The sequence below is a fragment of the Buceros rhinoceros genome, unplaced genomic scaffold (assembly GCF_000710305.1).
Source record: "Buceros rhinoceros silvestris isolate BGI_N320 unplaced genomic scaffold, ASM71030v1 scaffold10607, whole genome shotgun sequence".
Taxonomy (NCBI): domain Eukaryota; kingdom Metazoa; phylum Chordata; class Aves; order Bucerotiformes; family Bucerotidae; genus Buceros; species Buceros rhinoceros.
The window spans coordinates 30258-38622 of NW_010421655.1; positions in this window are offsets into that span (position 1 = coordinate 30258).

The following is an 8365-nucleotide window of genomic DNA, read 5'->3' on the forward strand; positions in this document are numbered from 1 at the left end:
AGCTATTTATTCTTTCCTTTGTCCCTGAGGTTGTTCCCGCTTCTGTGGTGTCAGGATGCCCCAGGGAGTCTTACAACTTCATTTAGCTTCTGCTGACTAACCTGTTTATATCCACTAGCTGGGTACGGGCCTTTGTGGTTTACCCCGGGTGCTCGGCGCCGCTTGGAACCAAGCCGTGAAAGTTTGCCTCTGAACAGATACAAACCCCTTTGGAGTGCTTGGTCTTGGCTGTGAAAAGGCAGAAGCTACACTGAGCTATCTGATAACACTGATGTATTTATCACATTCCAGTGTGGTCATCCTTGCCTTTATGGTCTCTGTTCAACCCCAAGGAAAACAGGGAGTTTTTTTCTGAATAAATCAGCTCAACTAATTGACACGAATTGTCACAGCAGAGTAGGTGCTCTGGTCCTAGAGGATTTGCTGCTGGTGTGATAGGTGCAGTTTGAAGAGTGTTAATGAAGTGACTGGAGAATAGGAATATTAGGCTGGAGAATCAACCTGAGCTGGCTGCATAATAGAGTGACTTTTCCTGGTTTTCAGACTGGGGAAGGAGCCAATAGTGAATCTAGAAGCACCTTGCATGCGGTCAGTGTGACTGCGTAATGGCTAGAGTAAAGCTGTGATATTGACTCTTAGTCAAAAGTGGGGTTTTTTGGAGGGAGGGTGTGTGGAGCAGTGGAGCACTTTGAAATGTCCCTCACTTTCAGACTGCTCTGGTATGTGTGGCAGAGCTTGGGTAAGAGTCCTGCCGAAGGGAAGGTTGCTCAAAGCCACTTTCTCTTGATCTTGCCAAGTGGGGTAAGTAGTTTTTCCTCTTCAAACAAATCAGTGTCAGAAATGTTTTTCTTACTGTCTGCTGTTTTGGGGTGTCCTGGGAAGGTATTTTATGATGCTTGTGAGGGAGCTCAGCAAATGCGTGTAATGTTTCTCAAACTCTACTGTTGAGGGAGCTTCTGGGATTTTGCTTTTTCTATTAAAGATGACTACAGGAATCAAACTTCATAAGCCCCTGAACTTGAAGCTAGGGACTGCATTTCCTCCAGTTTCTTATGGCTTTTTTTCTCAGTAGGCTTTAATAATATAAGAACAGAGAAGGGACAGCTCATTGTGATGGACAGTTTAATCTTACCTGCTGCTGGTCAGACATGCTGGCTGATCTAGAGAACTGCAAAGTAAAAATGGCCTTTTTAATACTGATAAACGGTAAGGGGCAGGGGAGGGACTTAAGTAGTACATTGTAATTATGGTTCTTTGCTGGGATCAGCAAATCTGGTTCATCCATGAACTTTTGCTGTTTACTAATTCTCTCAACCTCACAGTAATTATTTCCTTAACCTTTAGTAGGTTGGTGACACGATCTGTGGCACAGCAATAATTGTGTAACAGCTTCATGATGGGACTCTCTTTGTCCATACTTCTTATTATATGAGCTAAACAATCATCCAGTTAAGTACTAGTCTGATTCTTCTGTGACTTGGTAAGTAAACTCATAATTTAAATGTACAAAGAGAGGGAGGTTTGATAACTGCCCCCAGTTCCTTCCGAGAGAGTAAACTGCTTTCTCTCTTACTTCAGCCTCTTTGCTAATAGGGGAATAGATTGAAAATCCGTAACTTGACTTAGTCGCAGAGCTGTAGGACTGGCAGTGGCACTTGAAGGGTTTGTCACACCCAGTCCTTCGTTCGGCCCTGGGAAGAGACAAGACCCTGACAAGGACTTCTTACTGTGTCTTGCCTCCCTGTCCTAAGACAGGGCTGGCTCTTCTCAGATTTTCAAGCTGATCTGACATGAGAGAGATTACAAGTCCTACAACCTGTTAGCTGATGACCAAGAAGCCTGCAGGTGCCACAGCTGGATATTTTCTGAGAAGATCTAACATGGGGGCACAGGATGAAATTGAGTCTAGGCTGATTATCAGACCAGTATTTCCCAGCAGTGAGGTCTAACAGGCTGCAGAATACTTCTGGGAAAACAGCAGCAGAGGTACTGTTATCTGTGGTCCTGCTGTGAGTGTTCAAAAACCGAAAAACTCGTGTGTGGCCCTGTGAAGGGCTGTGCTGTGCCCTCAGGAATGAGCGGGCATTGCCTTGGCAACGCGCACTGGCTGGACCCAGGCTAGGCTGGCTGTGGTGGGAGCCTCTTGCTGCAGGAGCTGCTTCCTTCCTTACCGGGGCAGCAAATTCTGTGTTAGTTACTGATCGCAGACAAAGGGAGAAGCCTTGTTTTGGATGGCTGTTTTTTCTCCTACTCCAAGGCCTCCAATTCCAAAGCACTTACAAGAGCAGGCTCGGTTACCCACCCCATGGGAGCATCTGAAGGGCTCTGTGACACCTGCATGGGTCACTGGTAGCTCCCCAGTCAGCTTGCTGCTGTGAGATGGGGAAGAATGACTGGACTCTGTTAAAATTCAGCCTTCTGCAGTTGTTTCCTGGGAGGGTGGGCAGGGAGGACATCCCTTTCAAAGAGCAAAAAGGGTCTCGTTTGCCTCTACTCGGAAGTGGAATAAACTTTATCCCCTTCAATTTTGTTGGAAGAAATCCCATTTGCATGTTATACTGTTACTGGCAGGGACAATGGGACAAACAGTGGCATCCTGTTAATTATGAGCATGTTAATGATACATATTTCTGCAGTCAAATAGCAATGCGAGTCTATGTCCTGTCTTAATTTTGTGCTGTGCTGTTTGAAATGTTAATGGAGGCAGAATTCTCAAAGGTCATCCTCTGAATGCATTGGGTTGTTTTCTCGTTTTCTTTCAGAGCAGTTTAATTGAGGTTTTGTTGCTAGTGTTGCTAACAGTGTTAACTTTCCTCTTTAATTAATGAAGGTGTGGGAATGTGTCTTTGCCCTGGTCAGTGTGTTAAATGAGAACAGCTCGGTGTTTCCCTTGAAACCATTCCTTGGCATTTTTCTCCTGTGATGTGTGTCCTGTTGCTTCTCTTTCCCCCCGCAGCCCCTACTACTTTTCATAGCCTGTGTGAAAGACTGGTTAAAAAAATCCCCCATAAACCAAAAAGTGCAAATTTAGCAGAACTGAGCATTGCATTGTCTGAGGAGCCATTTATCATCCTCAGAAAGCTTTGATTCTTCACAAATAATAGAGAAAAGGAGCAGTAATTGCTGTTTCCAGCTAATTGACAGAATTGTGTCGTGAAATAGGGAGAATTTCCACATTGCCTTTGCCGATGACGCTTGAAGGTTGTTTGAAACTTTCCATTGCTGCTACAGTACGTGAGTGTCCTTGGTCTGTGTTCATCCTTAACCTCGTAGGTGGGTTTTTCATTTGGTTTTAATACGATTAGATGACAGGGAAGTGGCAAGTGTAAAGGATGTTTCCATCAACTCGGGCTGTGTGGTAAAGCTCTGCAGATTGGTGATATTCACCTTTGTATTGCAAAGTAGTGCCTGATTCAACTTCTTTGCAGTCTTTCTACTGGTCTCACTGCAAAGTACATGGAGGCTGTTGGACTTGGCAAAGCTCAGGAGGCAGGTTTGTGGGAACTCATCCCATGGAATGTGGCTGTGGAGCTGCTCCAGACCTGTTTCCGGAGGCTGCTGGGGTGAAAGGCTCTTCCTCCCTGTTTCTTACTGAGGTTTTTAAGCAGCAATGGATGCAAAGGCTGTTCTCGGCTTAATTTGCAACTGAAAACAGACCAAAAAATCCTACAGGCAGAGACTGACCTGTACTAAATGCGAAATGGGGGTGAGGGTTTGGAAGAATGCCCAGTGGTGTATGTCTTAGACTCAAGTTTGTTATGCCTCTACCCACAAAGTTTAGAGCAGTATCCTCCCCAAAAAACTATCAGTGCAAAGAAAAAGACATGGAGAACTGGGCTTGGGGAGAGTCCCCAGACAGTGCCTTCTGCTGCACCCCTGTTGTGGGAGGTCGAACGGTTCAGCTATGTGGATGCTGGCTGCCCTCTGCCACTGTCCAGCTGGGAAATTTTTTGTTGTTATAGATTTAGTCGCCAAGTCCAGCCTTGTCCCCAAAGCACTAGCACATCCATCAAGATGTGTTATGCTTTCCATGGTTTTTATTTTATTTTCTTCAAATAAAGACTGTATATTTGTTTCATATTAGAAATCAGCTTTGAGAGAAGATTGATGTTCTCGGCAGATTTTGGTATTTTATGATATTTACAAGGCACAGAAAAGTGCAGAGGGAAAACAATATGACAATAACTTCTGAAGTAGTCTGAACAGTTAAATAGAAGTAAAGTTCTTTGTAGTTCCCTGGCAAAACCCCATCTTTTTGTGAGGTAGTTATGGATTTTCACGAGCACTTCTTACTCATCAGGTTTAATGACATTAAACCCGAATTGCATCATAGTTTTTTTTCCAAGGTCATGTTGGAGACATGTCGCATTAACCCCAAAGAACAAAGCACAGAGATGACAAGAACAACAGTAAAATAAGAGGAGGAGACAGAAGCAGGGCTCTTGTGGTCTGTGGCCGTACGTACGCCTCGCACAGCGCTGGAGGAACAGGCTGTAGTCAAATGATCGATAAACAGCATTGTCCTTGATGTTTCTGGGGATCTAAGGGCTTTGGAAAAATATTTACTCTTAATTTTATCTTTATTACAATGTCTAGCTGATTAATCTAATGCCCCCCCGAGTATCAGAGGGTTGCATATTTTATTATAATGCGTTATCACTTCTTGCTTGCTAAGTCTAACCTTCAGCTGTTCGGTGCCAAGGGCTGTGTCTGAGCCTCGGTCACAAACTCACAAGCTGAAGAAAAAGGTTGGAGATTTGAGGGGTGGAGGAAACCTCTACAAGGAAGTGATGGTGGAATCTCCCACCTGTGGTAACGTGGGCATGAAGTGATGCAACCAGGTGCATTACTCTGAGCATGTGGAGGGCTGAAAGGTTCAGTCTTGGGAGAGTCCTGTCCAGCTGGGAGGCTCCTGGTCTCCACAGATGTGTTGAGCCTTCTGAGGACAGCATGTATCAACGTAAGAACAAATGCCAGAGTGGGCTGCCCGCTTTCTTCTGTCCTCTCTGGCATTTACCTCTCCTCTGTATCTGCAAACCCACGTGTGTTCCATATTTTGTTGAGGCAGAATAAATGTCATCTGTCACCGAACGTACTCGGTACTGGCTCTCTGGCAAAGTATTGCTGGGAAAAAATCAGTAACAGTGGAGCAGATTAAAAAAAAGTATCCTTTTTCGTAAAAAACCCCAAGTTTGCTTGTCTTCCCCTTTGCTGGATAATTTTGGAACAGGAATTTCATTATGGAGCTGAGGAAGTGAAATGATCAAGCTGGAAGTATCTTCACATTTCGTGCACAGAGCGTGTTTTACATACATGCCCCTTCTTAGTCCTGATGAGAGAATACAACTCGCTGGCATGTTTGTGTCCATTTTGCTCTTTTGTTGTTGCTGAAAACCCTCCTTGTCATCCTTAACACCTACAGAGGGGGTGGGATGAGTTACATCATACATTTCCCTGTGCTGTAATCTTGTTTTCTAGCCTCCATAAAACACCGCGAGAGCTTCGTCTGTAATTAGTGAGTTATTTGTGGTATTGTGAAGTACTGACCAACTGTAACTGCCCTTAAAAATGGAGATGTGGTCTAGAATATCATCAATCTTTCCTCCGTGGTTCAGAAAAGGAATGATTTCCTTTGATAAAAGACCCACTGGTCTTCGGGATCTATAAATCATCCTTTCAAAAGAAGCCCTTTGAAATGCCAGTCTGAGGTATTCTCGCAGAATAGCGCTTTATGGCTTTTTCTGGGGATGGAAGGTAAGCCCCGTGCTTAGCGGAAAGGAAGAGCTGTGGAACTTTTCATTGAATTTTGCGGCTTTGGTAGCAGCTCTCTGAAGGCTCGATGCTGCCACCTCTGCTCTGGTACTGCACAGTTAAGAGCTTTTGTCTCAATCGCATTTTGCTGATGTCCAGCAGAGCCTGAGATACCCGAATTAAACCCAGGCTCCTATAAAACACCTCTCTTCACTCTGAAAATCCTTAGCCCTGGTGTTGAGAAACATTGGTGCTTTGTCGGTGTTCGGGGTGTGTGTGGGAGTTATGGGCTGTTTTTAACGAAGAACAGGTTTTCCACCACTGGAGAACGGGTTTAGGGACCCTGCTGAAGTTCCCTCCTGTCCAAGACCTTTCTTATAACTCTGTTGGAACGTATGTTCTGTGGAAGTACTTGATGTTCCATGACCCAGGTCTGGGTGTTCCTGCCTGTACCAAGACTTGGTGCCCGTTCTTGGGAACTGGTCCTTGGTGGTAAGAGCTGAAGAGGAGGTTGCCAGTTGTTGGTGTCACTGTGCTGTTGCTCTGCAGCTGGACTAATGGTGTCTTTTGGTTTGGGGGCTTTTCTTCTAAAAGCAGTCATGATTTCAGGTTTTTCTGTACTCTGTGAAGAATGGGAACTTTTTTCTTCATGAAGACCGTAGCCATAATTTCAAGGTTATACTGGACAAATGCCTGAAAAAAATTGCCAAGGGAGTCAGCAAAGCCGTCACGAGGTGGGTGCCTTTCAGTGGTGCAAGAAATGAGCAGCCCTTTATGGTGCAGAGGTTACCATTCCTCAGAGGCCTTCAGGAACCTGCTGTACCAACTAAACAATAATAAACAACGTAGCTCGTTACATAAATAATCCTTTCTGTTCCTAATCTACGGGTTTATTCCCGCAGTGGCATATCATTTGCAGTACTTATCTTGAGGTACTGTTACTGATCTCTGTTGTGCAAAGGAAATGAATTTATCTGCATGAAACTGCACTGTTGGAGAGGCGCTCTGTGGCTCTATCTGCCGTTTTGTGCTGTTTGGTGATTACATGGTATTTTTTTCCCTCCATTTATCTTTTGGTTGGCTGGCTTGGAGCAGCAGGATGTTTGGTGTGGGCTGTGGAACAGATTTAAGAAGTCAGAGGTACTGTTAGTCCAGCTCTAACTTTTTCAGTCTGTAACCTGCCTGTGGAAATAATATTACTTGTTTTCCTTTTTATAGCTTTCTCCCAGGGTTATCATCAATCTGAATGTTAAGCTTTTTCCGAAGAAGGGAGGGTGGTCATTAGAAGAGGGGAGGGAGAAGGGTGCTGGTGAGAGAAGCTGGCAGCCTTGGTGCAGATAAACACAGTATCCCTGAGGGGTGGGAAAGGGACGGAGGTCTGAACCTAGCTGGAGGCCACGCAGGAGGGATGGGGTGTTACGGCAGACGTGTTCCTCTGCTGTGAGGAAAACGTGAGTACTGAAGGCTTGTTCAAGGAACAGAGCCTTCACCACACGGTTGTCTCATCTAAAACCATATAACAAAGAGTGAGAAGCCTCTAAAAGAGAGAAATCACACTTCTATTCCTGTTCACTCGTCCTTCACAGCATTAGGAACGGGGCGGTTGTTTTTTAGATTTCAGTAACTCAATTATTTCTTTGCTTTCTACTTGGCTTGTATTATGGGTGGTGTCAAGGTAACCAGCAACTACCAAAGCTTTGGTGCTGTTCCCATGGGTTTTCTCATCCTTATAAAAGGGAACTGAACCGCGTTTGTGAGACCCGGCATCCCGAGCTGATCCTCCAGGGAAGATCCAGAGCGACCAGGTGCATCTCAGCCCAGCTGCAGGGGCTGGCGCAGCAGCTGGTTCCTGGGGTCTGAGGGGAAGAGGAACCTCCTGGAGACTGCACTAGGCAAAAACTGAAAAATATAAGAGTCCTTGAGCTGCAGCAGGATGGTGGAGGAAGGGGTTTGAGCTCAGAGTTCTCAAAAAGTGCCCTTCGAAGCCCTTTGTTTTTCCTTCTGGGGCTTGGATGCCAGTTTGCTTCTGTGCTCCAGATAATCAGCCCTGCAGAATTGCTGTGGAAATCTTCTGGCTTCAGCTTCTTGTTTGACTGCCATGAAGAAGGAAATCCGTGTCCTCCCTGCCAGTTGTTCAGCAGAACCAACCTGCTTGTTCCTGGGCGGCTGGGTGAATTGGATTTTGGAAGGATGCTTTGTGTCTTTGAAGTCTTTTCTGGCTAAGTATCATTAATCTTCAGAGTGATTCAGTTCTTAAGGTAATTTGTGGCTTTCTTCTTTTCTTTAAATCCTTTACAGGTGTGATACGGCAAAACTTCTTTGCTTCCAGATGATCCAGTGTAAGTTGAGTGACACTCTTCTAATTAAAGACCTTTATAGATGTGTTTTTCCTGTCTTGTCAAAATTTAAATCTGTGTAACTCCCCATACATTGTATTCCTAAAACTAGCCAGCACTTCATTTTGGTTTTGTGGCTTTTAGGATGTGATATTGAGCACAGTTAGTTCTGTGAGGGCTTGCTGTCTCTCTGGGAGGCTCTGAGGTATCTTCTGTTTGTATCAGGCTTACTAATTGCTTTTGCCGTGTATGAAACCCTTGTGTGAAGGATTGTGCGA